At 36.8% G+C, this 21,954-nt stretch overlaps 1 protein-coding gene across 13 annotated transcripts in view; it reads right to left on the bottom strand.

Annotated features, from left to right (window-relative positions):
• LOC131755055 (protocadherin alpha-C2) overlaps positions 1-21,954 on the bottom strand; it is a 161,345-nt gene that overhangs the window by 46,222 nt on the left and 93,169 nt on the right. The gene's annotated exons all lie outside the window — the stretch shown is intronic.

The following is a 21,954-nucleotide window of genomic DNA, read 5'->3' as shown; positions in this document are numbered from 1 at the left end:
TTCAAGAGCCTGCAAAACCATTACATCAAGAGAGTTACTCTTGATTTCCCAAGCCTGGCTGGAATTTAGACTCCATTAATGTTTTGCAGTGAAAAGTCTGCTGTTATTAAGCAGAATGTGGAAGGCTGGGATTTATCTCACAATAGCCAGCAATTTCAATGGCTGCAGCTCACCTTACATAAAAATAAGGTTTCTTTACCCCTCCGGGTCTCTGTTCCCCTAAGACTCCCCCCTTGTATTGCTGCAGAGGCAACAAAAGGATAACCAATTGTCAGTGAACAAGAAGGCAGAAGGGGGCTTCCCTGGTGGCGCAGTGGTTGGGAGTCTGCCTGCCGATGCAGGGAACACAGGTTCGTGCCCTGGTCCGGGAGGATCCCACATGCCCCGGAGCGGCTGGGCCCGTGAGCCATGGCCGCTGAGCTTGCGCGTCCGGAGCCTGTGCTCTGCAGCGGGAGAGGCCACGGCGATGAGAGGCCTGTGTACCGCAAAAAAAAAAAAAAAAAAAAAAAAAAAAAAAATTCATTGTCCCACTTGTACAAAAGCACTCACTAAAATGTTCTTTCTCCTCTTCTCTCAGCATCCTCTCACCCCTAGATGTTCTGCTGTCATTTTCTAGCTATGAACTGGAACAAAACTAGAAGGAGACCTGACATTTGGCACGCTTCCCTCCTTCAGAGCATAGTTGAAGGGGCCAAGGCACCCAGGTTTCAAAGGCCTGGCTGGACTAGCACATCTCTTCCTCCCACCTACTAGGTACAGCAGCTGACAACTCCACAACCTAACCCATTTTATTCCAGAGAAGTTCCCAGCTTCCTCCTATCCCTGCTGCTTCTTATTTGTCCTCTTTGTTCCCTCAGGAGTGCAAAGTGGGAAGCAATTTCCATCACGTTCTATTCCTGTTTCCATTCTTAGGCCTCTGGCTTCTCCCTCTCTGCTTCCTCCCAAAATGTCCCTACAGTAACTCTGTCTCTGCTGTGGTAATTTGATCTCAGAAAGCCTTTAACTCTCAAGTGCATGAAATGTAGACCTGGCCTATGTCTTCACCCATTACTTATTTCTGAAAATAAATGGCTTATAGGTGGAATCAAGTTATAAGTTGTCAGGAAGAGTGACCTTTTCTTCCCTCATCTCCTCCCAGGCTTTCACAGTTGCTGCCACCTCTGCCCACAGCTCTGAAACCTGGTCACTAGGCATTGATCATGCATGGACCTGTGCCCCTGAAAAGATCACAGGCACTTAAAGAAGAGATTAAAATGACAGAGGCTTGGTAATGTTTTTAATGGAAGCCCCCAAGTGTCAAATCTCAGGAGAAAAATCAGGGCTCCTCTTTTATCAATCTTGTCATCTTCCAGCAAGGACATCTGCCAGGTTGTCCATTTTGATGTGTCGGGATCATAAGCTTCAACTAGTACTTAACTCCCTCAATGGCTGAGAAGACAAACACAGCACCAACACAAATCGGCCACCTCTTCAAAGACGTACTAAAGAGATGGCAAACTCTGTATTTGGCACTACAATGATTTAGTTGCTCATATACTATTGTACATGTCTCATGCCAGTCTTACTAGTTGGTGGAACAGGATTGCTTAGATGGCTGGCAAGTGCCCTGTCTACGAATATTAATACTAATGCCTCAACCACACCACTCTGCATTCCTGCCTTTCCTTGGACCTTCAAGAACCCCCTATTGAAAAGCAGAATAGCGCAGATTTTGAAGTCAGTCACGCCCCTGCCAATGATCAACCATGTGGCCTTGGTCATGTTACTTAACCTTAAGCTTCAGTTTAACTCATTTTAATTGGGGAAGACAATTTTAAGTAAACTCATAGAATCATTACGATTACATGAGATGATGTATATAAGACAATCTGAGGGAGATTAAGAGGTATAAACTTCCACTTACAAAATAAATAAGTCACAGGTATGAAATGTACACTATGGGGAATACAGTCAATAATAATGTGATATCTTTGTATGGTGACAAACGCTAACTAGACTTATCATGGTGATCATTTTGTAACACATAGAAATATTGAATCACTACGTTGTGTACCAGAAATTAATATAGTGCTGTAGGTCAATTATACTTCACAAACAAATACACAGAAAAAGAAATCACACAACACTGTAAATCAACTCTACTCCAATAAAATTTTTTTAAAAAGAAATAAGATCTGTGGTTACCAGAGGTGGAGGGGTAGGAGGGGGGAGTTTAGATGAAGGTAGTCAAAAGGTACAAACTGCAAGTTATAAGATAAATAAGTACTAGGGATATGATGTACAACATGATAAATATAATTAACACTGCTGTATGCTATACATGAAAGCTGTTAAGAGAATAAATCCTAAGAGTTCTTATCACGAGGAAAAAATTTTCTTTTATTTTCTATCTATATGAGATAATGGATGTTCATTAAACTTATTGTGATAATCATTTCATGATGTATGTAACTTAAATCATCATGCTGTACACCTTAAAATTATACAATGCTGTATGTCAATTATGTCTCAATAAAACCGGAAAGAAGAAAAACCAATCTGCATAGTAATTGACAAGTACATTATTATTATTATCATTATTATTGTTATTATTAAAATGCAACAATTTATTATCATCAGATAACCTTAGTTGACAGTCTATATATAGCATGGCCCTTTAAGGTATCAAACAGAGATAAGCACCTGTAACTATGCCAGACAGGAAGACAGGAAGTCAGTGGTGATGGGGAAGATGAGTGTGCACCAAAGTTAAGCTTACCCAACTATTTCTAGAGCTTAGGCTATATTTTGAAAAGAAAAACCAGTCCCTTTCTATATCAGCAAAGAAAAGGGACTTCCGTCATGAGAATTCCTTCAAGGGATTTGTTCCCTCACCAGAGATTCACCTTTTTAGGATATGTGAAAATACTTTAGCAAAAGAGTACAGAAGTGTTCCCCAAAATGCTGTAATCTCTAGCGCCCAGTATAGAGCTTGGCACAGAGGTACTTAATTAATGTTTCTTGAACAGAACTAAATTTACAACTTTACCTGTGCAATTCTCTCAAATAGAAATAGCTTCATCTTTTCTCTCCCCCTTTTAAATGTTCCCTCTATTTCAATGTCCATCTTAAAACCTACCTAATCCATGAAACATTGTCTACTCTAAACATACTGTCTTTTTTTTCTCTTTCACAGTCTACATCTCTCTCAATGCTGACATTCAGAATTCTGAATGTGTCATTCTTTAATTCATCCAAATTATTTCCTTACCTTAATTACACACAACCTACAAGCAGAAGCCATGTCGTATATGTCTGTGTATTTCTTCACAGTGTAGGAAAACTTACAGACTCTCAATAAATAAGTGATGGCTGTTTCATTTTCTTCAGGTCCTTTTTTAGCAGATTCAAGAAGTGCTGCTACTTCTCCCTTTTTTCCCCAGGTCTAATGGTGAGAAGTCTCAAGAGCCTGCAATGATTTTACTTCCTTTAAAATTTGAAATTCAAAATATTTCAAACCTGGAGAACTGAATCCTACTAATGAAGTTGCTGGACGCTAAGAAAGGCTCTGCTCAAAAGTGTTATCACTCTTTCTACTTTATATTATAATTAAAAATTGTAGGGCTTCCCTAGTAGCGCAGTGGTTGAGAGTCCGCCTGTCGATGCAGGGGACGCGGGTTCGTGCCCCGGTCCAGGAAGATCCCACATGCAGCGGAGCGGCTGGGCCCCCAAGCCATGGCCACTGAGCCTGCGCGTCCGGAGCCTGTGCTCCGCAACAGAAGAGGCCACAGCAGTGAGAGGCCCGCGTACCGCAAAAAAAGAAAACAAAATTGTAAAATAAAGGTATTCCTTGCTCATAACTAACATGGAAAGTGACATGATACTAGAAGTGCCGCAAAAAGACATGATTTTGTTTACCCCCATGTTAGACGAGAACTTTGAGATAGTATCCCTTAATTGTATCTGTAAAATGCATCTATCACAAGGTCATTGGACACAGGAGCAAAACCAATCAGAACACAACCCAATTAAGCCTCTAAGAAAAGTACTGGTATGGGACTTCCCTGGCGGTCCAGTGGTTAAGACTACCAATGCAGGGGGCCCGGGTTCTATCCCTGGTCAGGGAACTAGATCCCCCATGCCGCAACTAAAGATCCCGCGTGCCGCAACTAAAAAAAAAAAAGAAAAGATCCCAACGAAGATCCCGCATGCCAACTAAAACCTGGAACAGTCAAATAAATAAATAAATATTCTAAAAAAGAAGAAAGACAAATACTGGTACTCAGTGAACTCTCCTAATTCCCATAAATTTTCCTTTCTCTATTATTAGTGCCATTACAAATCATTTTACTTTGGGGAACCAAACAATCTGGAGTCTTTTGGCCACAGGGCAAGGGGACATGTTCATTAGTTGGATCAGGCTTTGGGCTGACCATTATGGGAGTATCTGCCAAATAGGGAAGGTTCTAATTATCCATTTTAAGTTATATACTTATGTTGTTCCACAAACTGAGCACATGATATATAATTTAAAAACAGAGACAAATGAACATCCCAATGTTTAGTGTGGTCCAAAATAGTTTCAAAATTCCATCTTGTTATAAACGAACTGCACTTCTGATCTTTATGCATCTTCAGAAGGAAAATGCTTACCAACATGATTACAGCGTTTGTCACAGGTACAGCATCCAATGGTTGGAGAGATAAAAGATTTTTCAAATAACATTATGGCTGAATTTTTTCCACAGTCCCTTCCCTCCAGAGGGAATGCATTAACTTTTAGGGAAAGATCCTCTAAGTTTTTATTGATAGTTCTGAGAAATTAATATACTGTTGATTTTTGACTGAGGCATCTGAAAATTGCTTAGAATAAACAAAGGAACTCAAACTATCTCTGGACAAGTACTAGTAAAAACAGAGAATACATTAAAGGCTTGGGGCAGATTGTGTAATGTAAGAGATAAAATCAAACTATTCAATTATTTGAGGGCTTTGCTTCTCTATCGGTATTTTCAATTGAGATGGCCTACCAAGAATCACAGAATGTTAAAGGTTGAGAGAGATTTAGAAAGTATCTCACCCAAATTCTTTATTTTTCATTGAACAAAATGTTTAAGTAGAACTTGAACCTCAAGGTCAGTGAGGAGATAGGAAGCATAAAAGTGCTATAAGTAAGCCAAGTGACAAATGACCTTCCAGAGTACTAGAAGAACTTACAGATGTGACTAGAGTACCAAATTTCCTATTTTTAAAAAAGTGCCATTGAGTTTGATATAAATTCCTTCAAAACTCTATTGTTACTAAAGTAACTGTATATGAGCACTTAAAGGCATTCAATACTAGGGACTACTTTGGCTTAACTGAAAACTGGTAACATCAAACCTACCACATAGACTTTAAAAAAATTTCACATGGGCATTTTAGATTTTCAGTTGCTAGACTCATTGGTAAGGGAAATGCTACAGGCATAGTCTATTTGGAATTCGTGGAGACATTAAACAAAGTCCCCCCAATATATCCTTACAGACAAAAAGAAGAAAGAAAGGCTGCAAGACAGTATGATTAGATGATTTCATAATTGTTTGGATAACAGTGACAAAAAGTGTTTATTAATGGAATGCTTCAGCCTGGAAGGAAAATTCCTGTAGGTGACTGCCGAGATTCACCATTGGTCTTATCCCTTATTCAATATTTTATCAATGACTCAAAGTGAGGAAGCATCAAGTGTCCAGGCCAATCCAGCAACAAGTTGAGCTCTCTAGAATTAGAATATCAACTGCCTAGGGTAAACCATGATTCTAATTCAATAAAATTAGTACCAGTATTCTATCTGAGACTCAATACATGCCAGAAATTGGTAAGTTTGTATTTAATTTCTGGCTTCCAGTATTGCCATTAAAACCTGTTCCAAGTTTCCATTCATCACTCAAGGCCTTTTATTTTAATAGAAAAACTTGTTTGGCTCTGTTTCTCCTCTGCAGTTCTTGGGATTTTAGCCATAGAATAAAATAGATGGTAATTTGGCACTACAAAATGTCCTTGCTTCCAAGTGGGTTTTAGCCACAGCATTCATCGATCTGTATACTGTTTTTTTCTATTTCAAAAAATGTAGATATTGTTGAGGTACCTCAAATTGTAACTGTTTTCCAGGATATGACCTAAGCTCAGCCTAAAGGAAGGCCATGGTATCTCCTCCTTTCTATACCCATTGTGTTTGTTGCTTGGAGAAAACAAACAAACTTATACCTCCACCTAAAAAGGGTGAATTCTCAAAAGCATCTGTTCATATATTCAGAGTATCAAGTAATTGTTGGCTTTTTGGGTCCTCCTTGCCATGCTGATGCCTTAGCACTACTGTTTACATATTATGTCTATACATATTAACTCGTTTAATGCTCACAAGAGCAAAATCCCCAGTCAGGTTGATACTGATGAAGAAACTGGATCCCAAAAAGAATGTAACAGAATCTTCAGGAACCTCTTGTCCATGCCCTTGTTTCTTGAGATGGTAATACTACATCTGACCGCTACACATGAACTTCTAATTAAGAATCATGTTACTGGCCTCCAGCAATTAATTTCCAAGTATTTGATATGAGATCCTATCCAATTGTTTTTATAACTACAATTTTTTTGTCTTTTAGAGATTTCAATTGGAATATATATATATATATATATGTATATACACACATACATACATATATATGTATTTGGACTATATATATATTTATATATATTTTAAATGGCTGGCCTTAGCAAAAGTGTTATATAAAATAGATTTGTATTTCATATCCCAGCCTCTTCCTTCAGTACCATCTTCTCACCTATGATATTCTGCCTAAGTAATGGGGTTTTACAAATGAATTTTTTTTTTTTTAGCTGCACCGCATGGCTTGCAGGATCCCACCTACAATATTCTGCCTAAGTAATGGGGTTTTATAAATGAATTGGCTTGTGGGATCTTAGTTTTCCCACCAGGGATTGAACCCGGGCCCCCTGCATTGGATGCACAGAGTCCTACCCACTCGACAGCCAGGGAATTCCCAGACTTTTCTAATATAAATCTCATTAGTGTATTCCTTGTGATGGATTTTGTTACATAAATCCTTCAGCAGTTATGTGTACATTATAAGGTGGGTAAAATATAAATTCTCTAAATTAGCCAAGTTAATATGTACTATGTATTCTGTGATATTAAAAGATCCTTTAAGGTATTTTTTTTTTTTTTTTTTTTTGGTGGTACGTGGGCCTCTCACTGCTGTGGCCTCTCCCTTTGCGGAGCACAGGCTACGGACGCGCAGGCTCAGCGGCCATGGCTCACAGGCTCAGCCGCTCCACGGCATGTGGGATCTTCCCGGACCGGGGCACGAACCCGTGTCCCCTGCATCGGCAGGAGGATTCTCAACCACTGCGCCACCAGGGAAGCCCTCCTTTAAGGCATTTTGATGAGAAATTAATGTTATCTAAAACCTTTATCAAAGTTAGAAACCTTTTATTAAAATTAGAAAATACTTACAGATGCTTCAATTTTGTAGTATCCTCAGAACTTTTTACACGCTTCTTTTAGGTAGTAAGATCTAGGATTAAATTTCACTAGCAATAATAGATGCAACTCCACTTCAAGGTTTTTAATCCCATTTTATGCTTAGGTCATGCACCTACTTAGGGTCCTCTTACAATAATCCTGCTTGATGTAAAACCAGACTCCAAGATTCAAGATCTGGCTCTACTGTTTATTATGTGTCATTGGGAAAGTTTTTTTTTTTTCCTCTAAATCTCAGCTTAGTAAAATAAAGAAAAATGGTACTTACTACCAACAGTTCCTGCTAGACATTTATTCAGATAAAGCATGTAAATTTTTCTTTTTATAAATTCTCAATGATTATTAGCCGGAAAAAAGAGGGGTGCAGCATGGGGATAGAAGTCTCATAAAATTATCCAAATAACCTGAGAAGAAAGGAGGGATGAGTCAAAAGACAGCAAAAGCCCAAGTTTCTGCATTCTTTTTTTGCATACTCTACTTGACTGACAGAATTGGGAAGAAAAATCTAGTTCTCTTTATAGTACTGGTTCTATTTATACAGCATCTCTGAACTAAGGGTCCCAAAGATCATTTAACTTATACATCTACAACTTGAAGTTGCTTGATGCCAACTTCAGCTTTTCAGCCCTGAATAGGAAAAAATATATATGTATGTGTGTTTGTGTGTGTGTGTGTGTGTGTGTGTACGCACACACACACACACACACAAACACACATACATATATATACGCCAAACTCCCCAATCAATCAACACTTTAACATGAGACTTTTCTTTATCTAAATCTATTGGGGAATTTTCCAATAAACCCAGTGAACCAAAGACAATGGGGTGGTAAACTTTAATGAAGATATAAAACTGAAGCATAGAAAGGTTTGATAATTTACTAGAAATACAGAGTTGATTTCAAGCAGAACTGGGGAAAAAATTCTCACTTTCTCTCTTTCCAACTCAATGTTACATCTATTACAACAGAGTTGTCACCCTAAGATATTCAATATCCTTTATAATTAAAATTTCATCATAGCCTCCCATGATTGGTTTTCTGCTGTACTCTCAAACTAGACTAGTATTCCTCTGATCCAATTATCATAAGCTCATTTAAACTGTATATGAAAGATTTATTGGTTCATAAATCAATGAATACATAGGATATATTGGACAGATATGCCTCCTATGATATGTAGATTTAGTGTTCCTTAAGCTAGCAGGAGTTGAAGAATAAATAGGATTTTCAAGTTACAAAAAGTCATTCTTTCCAAGTGTCAACAATGATGTGTTAAGAAAGTAGCAGCAACCCTAAAAATGTCAGACTGTGAGTTTCCTGAGTACAAGGATGAATATTGCATCCTTGGATGAAAAATTTAGCTATAATTCTGAGAACTAGGCAATTTTAGTTTGGGGGTAGGCACAGAAAATTAAATTATCATAGATTATTCCCTATTCTTATTCTCTCCCCAACATATTTTAAAAAGAATCATGGAGGGATTCAATGGTGTTACAATAGATAACCAGATTAAATTATCAAATTTAATTCTCATTAAAGAATTTGTATAGGTTACTGAGTCAACGTTAAAAGTGAATGGAGGGACTTCCCTGGTGGCGCAGTGGTTAAGAATCCCCCTGCCAATGCAGGGGACACAGGTTCGAGCCCTGGTCCAGGAAGATCCCACATGCCGCAGATCAACTAAGCCCGGGCACCACAACTACTGAACCGGCGCTCTAGAGGCCACGTGCCACAGCTACTGAGTCCGTGAGCCACAACTACTGAAGCCTCCGGGCTTGGAGCCTGTGCTCCACAACAAGAGAAGCCCACAATGAGAAGCCACCAGATCTCAACAAAGAGTAGCCCCCACTGACTGCAACTAGAGAAAGCCCACGTGCAGCAACGAAGACCCAATGCAGACAAAAATAAATAAATAAATAAGTGAATGGAGGTTTATTTTCTCTTCATGGCAATAATAGAGACGCTATTCAACAATAAATTCCTAAAAAATTCCTAGAGCTCTGAAAAAACATCTACCAATTCACTCAGGTGGTTGTGTAAATTCATGTGTATAACTTCGAGAGGAAAAACGTTATTTGATATCTCAGTAAGACATAGACATATATGCATACTTGGTTAAAGTGAGCTGTAAAAAAATTAAGTTTAAGGCCTTTATGTGATTTCCATTAGATATCTTAAAATAGAATGCATCTTGGAACTCTTTCAAATTGTATATTAAGAAATTCACAGAATGACACTGACTTCAATATATATTTTCTTGAGAATTTTGTTTCTGCTTTCTTTATATCTTCACACTTTCAAGTCTAAGACTGAGGTTCTAAGCTTGGGGAACTTAAAAAAGTTAATAATTTTTTTTTTTTTAAGTGAATGGAGGGACTTCCCTGGTGGTGCAGTGGTTAAGAATCCGCCTGCCAATGCGGGGACACAGGTTCTCTCCCTGGTCTGGGAAGCTCCCACATGCCGCAGAGCAACTAAGCCTGTGCACAACAACTGCTGAGCCTGTGTTCTAGAGGCCACAAAACACAACTATTTAGTCTGCGTGCCACAACTACTGGAGCCCACGTGCCCTACAGCCCACATGCCACAACTACTGAGACCATGCACCACAACTACTGAAGCCCGCGTACTTTAGGGCCTGCATGCCACAACTACTGAATCTGCGTGCTGCAACTACTGAAGCCCGTGTGCCTAGAGCCCATGCTCCACAAGAGAAGCCACCACAATGAGAAGCCCACACTCGCCACAACTAGAGAAAGCCTGCGCAGAGCAACAAAGACCCAATGAAGCCAAAAAAAAAAAAAAAGAAGAAATTATAAAATGATGAAAACTTTTAAAAAATGTATGCATGGGGACTTCCCTGGTGGCCCAGTGGTTAAGAATCCACCTTCCAATGCAGGGGATGTGGGTTCAATCCCTGGTCGGGGAACTAAGATCCCACATGCTGAGGGGCAGCTAAGCCAGCGCACCACAACTACTGAGCCTGCATGCTCTGGAGTCCACATGCCACAACTACTGAGCTCACGTGCTCTGGAGCCCACACACTCTGGAGCCTGTGCACCACAACGAAAGATCCCACATGCCGCAATGAAGATCCTGCATGCCGCAGCTAACCCGTCGCAGCCAAATAAGTTAAATAAATAAATAAATAAATAAATAAATAAATAAATAAAAATATGCACGGAACATGTTTTTTTAAAAGAGCTGTAAACACATATAATTGTAACTGTACTTAGGTTTTCAGATTACAGATGATTTCTTTTCCTAAAACATCTACAATGATCATGTGGTCCTATTTAACAGAAAAATTATTTTTAAATCTTTTTTCAACCTTACTGGCTACCTATTTCATCATGATAAAATCTAAAATTCTAAGTATTGCATTGAGGGATCTTATCTGATTCTAACTTACCTTTCTAGCCTCAACTTCTTCCTTGCTTACACATGTACAGTATACTCTGGCCAAAGCAAACTATTTTCAGCTTCTCACACTTTCTCATTCCTCCAGGCCTTTATGGTTTTTGCTCTGCCTGAAATACTCATTCTCCACTCTACCTCCTTGCTTCCCAAATGATCCACTGATCTTCTGCTATAGAGATATCTTACATGGGAAGATTTCCCTGCCTATCCCCACCCTTCATCAAACACCATACTGAGTTAGTTGCTTTTCCTCTGGGCTTCCTAGGTAGCACGTATTTGTTTCACTGTAGCTCTAATTTGTTTGTATTATATTTGACAGTTTACCTGTTTATTGTTGAGACATCTTTCACTGTTATGGATTATATCTTATCTGTCTCCACATTTTGAGTGTCTCATGCTCAAAAAAGCATGTCAAATGGAATGAGTAGAATAAAGAAATATAGAAATTGTTGTATGTCAAGTAAAGCCACAAATACCACCTCTAATAAAGTTTGATTATCTGAATGGTTTTGTGTTTTCTTTTTTTATTGAAATATAGTTGATTTACAATGTCATGTTAGTGTCAGGTATACAGCACAGTGATTCAGTTATATACATATACATACACATATATATGTATTCTTTTTCATATTCTTTTACCTTATAGGTTATTGTCTGAATGTTTTAAGTGAAAGCATGTGCTCTCTTGGTTCAGTTACTAAGTATTTCATAGTAGAATTAATGTACAAATTACTTTCTTTCCAAAATTAATAATAAAATATTTAAATCCTCCTATGAAGCATTTCAATACTACTTAGATGCTAGTCTGCTGGTGATAAAACTGTATGATAGGGAATCTCAGCTAATGGCAGCCTAAATTATTCAGAACAGCCATCTTACTAATAGCAAGTAAATATTCTGGATAAAATATTAAAACAATTATCTTAAAAGCACTGAAAACCAGATAAGTAAATGAGGAACTGCTAAGACAAATTCTGGAGGAAACTTAAATCCAAAGAGGTGAGCAGAATTTTGAACTTGCTTTTCGTTCTGAAAGCATCTGCCAATGCAAACTTGGACATAAATTCAGATAATTTGTGGGATGAGGAAGACAGAAATTAAGGACCAGAATGTACATAAACTAAGGATTCTTATAGGCTCTCCAAACTACAGTTATCTGGAACCCCAAGGACTATCTTCTCCAGGTAATGGTGTAACAAACCTACCCACTCTCCAGCCCAGAGAACTGCTGGGGAGTTTGACTTGGAGCCAACCAGAGCAGAAGGAAAACAGGAAAGGAAAAAAAATCTTATAAAGTTGTGGTTGGATACTGGATATCCCACAGATTTTCAGCTGGGTATACATAGAGTCTAAGTCTCCAAACACCCTCAAATCTTGAACTTAGATTAAAGCAGTTTACAACTAGTAGTTTTCAGACACTGGCAGGTGTAAATAAAAATCTATCCTGAAGGCACTTTCATTCAAGATCTCAGGATACCCTGAAAAATATTATTTTCAGGGTAATGATCATCACAAGTCAGGGGAAATCTGGCACACATGGAAATATGGAGCTGTGATAAAAAACCAGCTGAAGCAGCACACAGCAGAAACATACTTTCTGACTGCAGACTCTAGAAATACCAAAGATTTAATATATTTAAAGAGATAAAAAGCAAGCTTGAAAATATTTTCAAAGAAGAAAAAATAAATTTAAAATGTCTCAGCAGATTTGAACAATAATAAATAGAATTTTTAAATGTAAAAAATAATAACTAAAAAAAGAACCTCAAGGGAAACTTCTAATAGCATATTAGACACAAAATATAGACAAAATTAGTAAAACTGAAAGAAAACTAATAAGAAATAACTCATAAAACAGCACAATGAGACAATAGTGGAACCCAGAAGACATCTGATAACTCTAATGTATCAAAATGAAATAAATGCCAACCTAGAATTCTATAGCCATGGAAAAATATCAAGAATGACATTATAGGCAAACAAAAACTAAAATAGTTCATCACCAGCAGAAACAGATATAAAGAGAGTTATTTCATAATGTTAAAAGTTTCAATTAACAGGAAAATATTACAAATTTAAATTTGGTTAAATATCTAAATAAAATAAAAAGCCTCAAAATATATGAAGTAAAATATTGACAGAAGTCCAAGATGAAATAAACAATTCACCATTTATAGTGGGACACTTTAACATAACTTTTCAGTCACATAAAATAAGCAAATAAAAAGAATAAAAAAGAATATAGAATATTTGAACAACACAATTAGCAAAAGACTTAACAAACATATATAGAGTAGTCCTACAGGCAATTTCAGAATACTATCCTTTCATGAACATAGACATTCATGAACATTTACAAAAATTGACCATTCACACCCTGAAATCCTATACTAGAGTCAATGACATGCAGCTATAGAAACAACATGGATGAATCTCACAAATAATCATGTTTAGCCAAAGACAGTAAAACAAAAGCATACATACTATATAATTCCATATATATAAAGTATAAAAACAGCAAAACAAATCAAGTTTGTTAGAAGTCAGAATAGTGGTTACCCTCAGGAGGATTGTGATTGGAGTTTCTGGAGTGCTGACAATATTCTGTGTCTAGATTTGTGTGCTAATTACATAGATGTGTTCAATTTGTGTACATTTATCCAGCTGTACATTTTTCAATATGTATATTATACTTCAATAAACAAAAAGTTTTCCAAAAAATGACTATTATGATGGGCTGCAAAGCAAATTTCAACAAATATGAAAGAATTAAAATCACACTGGATATGATTTGATGACAGTGGGAGGTAACAAGGAATCTATAACTAAAAGATTATAGAATATAATCTTTATATAATATATATATACGTATACTCTTCATATAATGTACTATGTTTAATTTTCGTAAATGCACCATGTACTCGTGCATTTTAAAGGTTTTAAAGAGTTTCATTCTGCAGTTGTTGAGTGATTTTATACACATACATGTACAAGTTTGTTATCCCCCTTAGTCAAATTCTCTGTATACTTATTGATTTTCTTTTGTCCCCTTATTCAGTTTCTGAACAAAGTATGTTAAAATTTCCCATTCTCGTATGGATTTCTCTACTTCTCCTTGGAGTCTACCCATTTTTGCTTAAGGTACTTAAAGATTATGTTATTAATTAGTGGATTGACCCTTGCTTGTATTATTATGTAATGTCCCTATTTATATCTATATGGCTTCTTGCCTAAGGGTCCACTATAAGTGATATGTGTATAGCTAGCGATACAGTTTTCCTTTTCATAACTGTTTACACAGTATGTCTCTTTCCATCCTTTTACTTCCAACTTTTCTTTATCCTTTTTATAATGGTGTGTCTCTAATAGGTGACATATGGGTGTTTAATTTCTAACCAGTCTGACCATCTTTGTTAATTGGAGTGTTTAGTCTGTTTACATTTAATGTAACTAGTGATATACCTGGATTTTAATCACCTACTTGTATTTATTTACCTTATCTAATTTGCCTTTTCTCCCTCTTTCTTGCCTTCTTTTAGACTAATTAAGTATATTTTTATCTTATTTTCTCCCCACTATTAACTTATTGGTTACTTTTTTTTTTACTCTCTTAAGTGGATTATCTTAGAAGATAATCCTTCATCCTTGACTTATTAAACACTTCCAGGACAATGCAATGGGCTCAGAACCTTTTAATTCCATTTAGCTCTCTCCATATTTTTGTCATTGACCTCAAATACTTCATTTCTTTTCATATTTTAAATTCTACTATGCATTATTGTTGTTTTATTCAGTAAGTATTTACTTTCTCTGCTGCTTCCTTCTACTCCTTCCTTCCTTCCCTCCTATATTTCTATGCTTTTACTTGGGAATATTTTCCATATAACTAAATAAATTACTTACTATTTCTTTCATGCAAATCTGATTGAGGTGTATTTCCTCAATTTTGTTTTGTTTGAAAATATTTTTATTTACTTCTTTTTTTGGTTATTGGTTTTTGTTTGTTTTACTTGGGATTTTTGGTCCCTGACCAAGGATCGAACACGTCCCCTGCAGTGGAAGCTCAGAGTCTTAACCACTGGACTACCAGAGAAGTCCCTATTTACTTCTTTTTCTGAAGGATATTTTTTCTGGGTATAAAATTCTAGGTTATCAGATTTTTTTCTTAAGCCCTTGAAGATGTCATTTCATTGTTTTCTGGCTTCCATTTTTTTCTTGAGATCTCAGTTGCTAGTCTTCCTATTGCTCATTTAAAGGTAATATGTTTTTTATTGTTTATTTTCTGGCATGCAAAAGATGGCTCACTGAAAAAACTAATAAAATCAATAAATCTACGGCAAAACATACCAAAAAAAAGAGAAATAAAAAATACAAAACTAGGAATGTAAAAAGAAACATCATATGGTTCCTACAACATTAAAGTAATAAGAAGAAATATTATGAACAACTTTAAGCCTATACATTATAAATTTATATTTGTGCATTTGACTAAATGCACAAATTTATTGGAAAACACAATGAAGCAAATTACTACTAGAAACAGAAGATCTGTATAGTTCCATACCTATAATAGATATTGATTTATAATTAAAAACGTCATCATGAAGAGAACTCTAGTCCAATAAGGCTTCTTTTGAATTCTTCCAAATACTTATGGGAGGAAAAAAAACTGACTTATATACACAAACTTTCTAAAGAATTGAAAAAAAGGTAACACTTATCAATTTACTATATGAGGTCAGCATAGTCTTGATACCAAATTCTGACAAAAACATTGTAAAAATGGAAAATTTCTATCATAAACCCAGATTTTTAAAATTCTAAGCGAAATGTTAGGAAACTAAATCTAGTGATATTAAAAAAAAAGATAAGGCTTCCCTGGTGGCGCAGTGGCTGAGAATCCGCCTGCCGATGCAGGGGACGCGGGTTCGTGCCCAGGTCCGGGAAGATCCCACATGCCGAGGAGCGGCTGGGCCCGTGAGCCATGGCTGCTGAGCCTGCGCATCCGGAGCCTGTGCTCCGCAAAGGGAGAGGCCACAGCAGTGAGAGGCCCGCATACCACCAAAAAAAAAAAACCCAAAAACAATAAAAAAAAAAGATAATACATTGAAAATAGATTTATTCTAAAAATGGAAGATGGGTTTATTACTATTAAATAGACCAACATAATTCATGGTTTGAATACAATAAAAGGATGAAAATAATAGATCACCTCAATAAACAGAAAAATATGTGATAAATTTAACATCCATTCATTATTTTTAAAAAAAGGTGAAAACAAAATACTAGCAAACAGAATCCAACAGCACATTAAAAGGATCATACACCATGATCAAGTGGGGTTTATTCCAGGAATGCAAGGATTCTTCAATATACGCAAATCAATCAACGTGATACACCATATCAACAAACTGAAGGAGAAAAACCATATGATCATCTCAATAGATGCAGAGGAAAGCTTTTGACAAAATTCAACACCCATTTATGATAAAAACCCTGCAGAAAGTAGGCATAGAGGGAACTTTCCTCAACATAATAAAGGCCATATATGACAAACCCACAGCCAGCATTGTTCTCAATGGTGAAAAACTGAAACCATTTCCACTAAGATCAGGAACAAGACAAGGTTGCTCACCACTCTTATTCAACCTAGTTTTGGAAGTTCTAGCCACAGCAATCAGAGAAAATAAAGAAATAAAAGGAATCCAAATAGGAAAAGAAGAATTAAAGCTGTCACTGTTTGCAGATGACATGATACTATACATAGAGAATACTAAGGATGCTACCAGAAAACTACTAGAACTAATCAATGAATTTGGTAAAGTAGCAGGATACAAAATTAATGCACTTAAATCTCTGGCATTCTTATACACTAATGATGAAAAATCTGAGAGTGAAATTAAGAAAACACTCCCATTTACCATTGCAACAAAAAGAATAAAATATCTAGGAATAAACCTACCTAAGGAGACAAAAAACCTGTATGCAGAAAACTATAAGACACTGATGAAAGAAATTAAAGATGATACAAATAGGTGGAGAGATATACCATGTTCTTGGATTGGAAGAATCAACATTGTGAAAATGACTGTATTACCCAAAGCAATCTACAGATTCAATGCAATCCCTATCAAACTACCACTGGCATTTTTTACAGGACTAGGACAAAAAATTTCACAATTTGTATGGAAACACAAAACACCCCGAATAGCCAAAGCAATCTTGAGAACGAAAAATGGAGCTGGAGGAATCAGGCTCCCTGACTTCAGACTATATACTACAAGGCCACAGTAATCAAGACAGTATGGTACTGGCACAAAAATAGAAATATAGATCAATGGAACAGGATAGAAAGCCCAGAGATAAACCCACACACATATGGTCACCTTATCTTTGATAAAGGAGGGAAGGATATACAGTGGAGAAAGGACAGCCTCTTCAATAAGTGGTGCTGGGAAAACTGGACAGCTACCCGTAAAAGTATGGAATTAGGACACTCCCTAACACCACACACAAAAATAAACTCAAAATGGGTTAAAAACCTAAATGTAAGGCCAGACACTATCAAGCTCTTAGAGGAAAATATAGGCAGAACACTCTATGACATAAATCACAGCAAGATCCTTTTTGACCCACCTCCTAGAGAAATGGAAATAAAAACAAAAATAAACAAATGGGATCTAATGAAACTTAAAAGCTTTTGCACAGCAAAGGATACCATAAACAAGACCAAAAGACAACCCTCAGAATGGGAGAAAATATTTGCAAATGAAGCAACTGACAAAGGATTAATATCCAAAATTTATAAGCAACTCAGGCAGCTCAATAACAAAAAAACAAACAACCCAATCCAAAAATGGGCAGAAGACCTAAATAGACATTTCTCCAAAGAAGATATACAGATTGCCAACAAACACATGAAAGAATGCTCAACATCATTAATCATTAGAGAAATGCAAATCAAAACTACAATGAGATATCATCTCACACCGGTCAGATTGGCCATCATCAAAAACTCTAGAAACAATAAATGCTGGAGAGGGTGTGGAGAAAAGGGAACACTCTTGCACTGTTGGTGGGAATGTAAATTGATACAGCCACTATGGAGAACAGTATGGAGGTTCCTTAAAAAACTACAAATAGAACTACCATATGACCCCGCAATCCCACTACTAGGCATATACCCTGAGAAAACCATAATTCAAAAAGAGTCATGTACCAAAATGTTTATTGCAGCTCTATTTACGATAGCCAGGACATGGAAGCAACCTAAATGTCCATCAACAGATGAATGGATAAAGAAGATGTGGCACATATATACAATGGAATATTACTCAGCCATAAAAAGAAATGAAACTGTGTTATTTGTAATGAGGTGGATAGACCTGGAGTCTGTCATACAGAGTGAAGTAAGTCAGAAGGAGAAAAACAAATACCGTATGCTAACACATATATATGGAATCTAAGGGAAAAAATGTCATGAAGAGATTAGTGGTAGGACGGGAATAAAACACAGACCTACTAGAGCATGGACTTGAGGATATGGGGAGGGGGAAGGGTAAGCGGTGACGATGTGAGAGAGTGGCAGGGACATATACACACTACCAAATGTAAATTAGATAGCTAGTGGGAAGCTGCCGCATAGCACAGGGAGTTCACCTCTGTGCTTTTGACCACATAAAGGGGTGGTATAGGGAGGGTGGGAGGGAGGGTGATGCAAGAGGGAAGAGATATAGGAACATATGTATATGTATAACTGATTCACTTTGTTGTAAAGGAGAAACTAACACACTATTGTAAAACAGTTATACTCAAATAAAGATGTTTTTAAAAAAAAAGGTGAAAAGAAACAAAGTCTTAGTATGTTGGAATGGGAAGGAAACTTCCTTAGTCTAAAAATATCTGAAAAAAAGTCAAACAATGTATTTTACATTAAATATTAAAATCTTTCTGAGATCAGGAATAAAACAAGATTACGCATTATCATCACTTCAATTCAACAATGCCATAAAACAGGAAAACTATACGGTTAGAAGTAAAAATAAATAAGTAAAACTAACATTATTTGGAGATGGCATGATAATATATGTAGAAAATATAAAATAATATAAAATATGAGATTTTAAAATAAATTTAGCAAGGACACTGAATACAAAATTAATATAAAAATAGTTTTTGGGGGCTTCCCTGGTGGCGCAGTGGTTGAGAGTCCGCCTGCCAATGCAGGGGACACGGGTTCGTGCCCCGGTCCGGGAAGATCCCACATGCCGCGGGGCAGCTGGACCCGTGAGCTATGGCAGCTGAGCCTGTGCGTCTGGAGCCTGTGCTCTGCAACGGGAGAGGCCACGACAGTGAGAGGCCCGTGTAGCACAAAAAAAAAAAAAAAAAAAAAAAAAAAAAAGTTTTATATTTATATACTTACAACAAAAACTATAAAATAAAAAAATTTAAATAGCATTTAAAATAGCATCAAAATATCAAATATCTAATGAAAGTTGTGCAAAGACCTTAAGTGAGGGGGTAGAAAAAGGTATTCCATGTAAATGGAAACAGAAAGAAAGCTGGAGTAGCAATACTTATATCAGACAAAATACACTTTAACACAAAGAGTATAATAAGACACAAAGAAGAACTTACATTATAATAAAGGGATCGATCCAACAAGAAGATGTAACAACTGTAAATATATTGCGTTGGCCAAAAAGGTCGTTCAGGTTTGTTTGTAAGATCTTACGGAAAAACCCGAATGACCTTTTTGACCAACCCAATATATGCACCCAACATAGGAGCACCCAAATACATAAAGCAAATATTAACAAATGTAATGAAAGAAATTAACAGTAACACAATAATAGAAAAGGACTTTAACATGCCACTTACATTAGTGAATAGATCACCCAGACAGAAAATCAATAAGGAAATGCTGGCCTTAAATGACACATTAGGCCAGATGAACTTAATAGGTATATAGTCCATTCCATGCAAAAGCAGCAGAAAACACTTTCTTTTCAAATACACATGGAGCATTCTCCAGGACAGATCACATGCTAGGCTACAAAACAAGTCCCAGTAAATTTTAGAAGAATGAAATCACATCAAGCATCTTTTCCAGCCACAACACTATAAGACTAGAAATCAACTATAAGGAAAAAAACTGCAAAAAAACCCCCCAAAACACAAACATGTGGAGGCTAAACAATATGCTAAACAACCAATGGGTCACTGAAGAAGTCAAAGAGAAAATCAAAAAATACATGGAGATAAATGAAAACAGAAACACAACTATCCCAAATCTATGGGACACGGCAAAAGCAGTTCCAAAATGGAAGATTATAGCAATACAAGCCTACCTTAGGAAATAAGAAAAATCTTAAACAATCTAACTTTACACCTAAAGGAACTAGAAAAAGAATAACAAACAAAACCCAAAGTTAGCAGAAGGAAAGAAATCATAAAGACCAGAGAAGAAATTTATGAAATAGAGACTAAAAAAAAAATAGAAAAGATCAATGAAACTAAGAGCTGGTTCTTTGAAAAGATAAACAAAATTGATAAACCTTTAGCCAGACTCATGAAGAAAAAAAGAGGACCCAAATAAATAGAATCAGAAATGAAAAGAAGTGACAACTGACACCACAGAAATACAAATATCATAAGAGATTACTATGAACAATTATATGCAAATAAAATGGACAACCTAGAAGAAATGAATAAAGCAAAAATAAACAAATGGGACCACATCAAAGTAAAACAGTTTTGCACAGCAAAAGAATCTATCAACAAAATGAAAACGCCACCTACTGATTGGGACAAGATATTTGCAAATGATATTTCCAATAAGCGGTTAATATACAAAATATACAAAGAACTCATATAACTCAACATCAAAAAACAAACAACCTGATTAAGAAATGGGCAGAGGATCTGAATAGACATTTTTCCAAAGAAGACATACAGATGGCCAACAGTTACATGAAAAGATGCTCAACATCACTAATCATCAGGGAAATGCAAATCAAAACCACATTGAGACATCACCTCACACCTGTCAGAATGGCTATTATCAAAAAGACAACAAATAAGAAAGAAGTGTTGGCGACAATGTGGAGAAAAGGGAACTTCAAAAACCCTAACCCTAACCCCAAAAAGGGTTCAAAAATGTTTAATTTTTAAAAGCAAGCGCTGAGGAACCAAGATGGCAGAGTAGAAGGACGTGCTCTCACTCCCTCTTGTGAGAACACCAGAATCACAACTAGCTGTTGGACAGTCATCGACAGGAAGACACTGGAACTCACCAAAAAAGATACCCCACATCCAAAGACAAAGGAGAAGCCGCAATGAGATGGTAGGAGGTGCACAATCACAGTAAAATCAAATCCCATAACTGCTGGGTAGGTGACTCACAGACTGAAGAACACTTATACCACAGAAGTCCACACACTGGAGTGAAGGTTCTGAGCCCCACGTCAGGCTTCCCGACCTGAGGGTCCGGCGATGCAAGGAGGAATTCCTAGAAAATCAGACTTTGAAGGCTAGTGGGATTTGATTGCAGGACTTCGACAGGACTGGGGGAAACAGAGACTCCACTCTTGGAGGGCACACACAAAGTAGTGTGCGCATCGGGACCCAGGGGAAGGAGCAGTGACCCCAGGGGAGACTGAACCAGACCTGCCTGCTAGTGTTGGAGGGTCTCCTGCAGAGGCGGGGGGCAGCTGTGGCTCACCGAGGGACAAGGACACTGGCAGCAGAAGTTCTGGGAAGTACTCCTTGGTGTGAGCCCTTCTCCTTTTTCATTTCTAATTTTATTGATTTGAGTCCTCTCCCTTTCTTTCTTGATGAGTCTGGCTAATGGATTATCAATTTTGTTTAACTTCTCAAAGAACCACCTTTTAGTTTTATTGATCTTTCCTATTGTTTTCTTTGTTTCTATTTCATTTATTTCTGCTCTGATCTTTATAATTTCTTTCCTTCTATATAGGTATAGGCTACCTCAACATAATAAAGGCCATA

This window comes from Kogia breviceps, chromosome 4 (assembly GCF_026419965.1).
Source record: "Kogia breviceps isolate mKogBre1 chromosome 4, mKogBre1 haplotype 1, whole genome shotgun sequence".
NCBI classification, from domain to species: domain Eukaryota; kingdom Metazoa; phylum Chordata; class Mammalia; order Artiodactyla; family Physeteridae; genus Kogia; species Kogia breviceps.
Note: the sequence above shows the minus strand (reverse complement) of the source record. Positions and strands in the feature narration are given on the sequence as shown.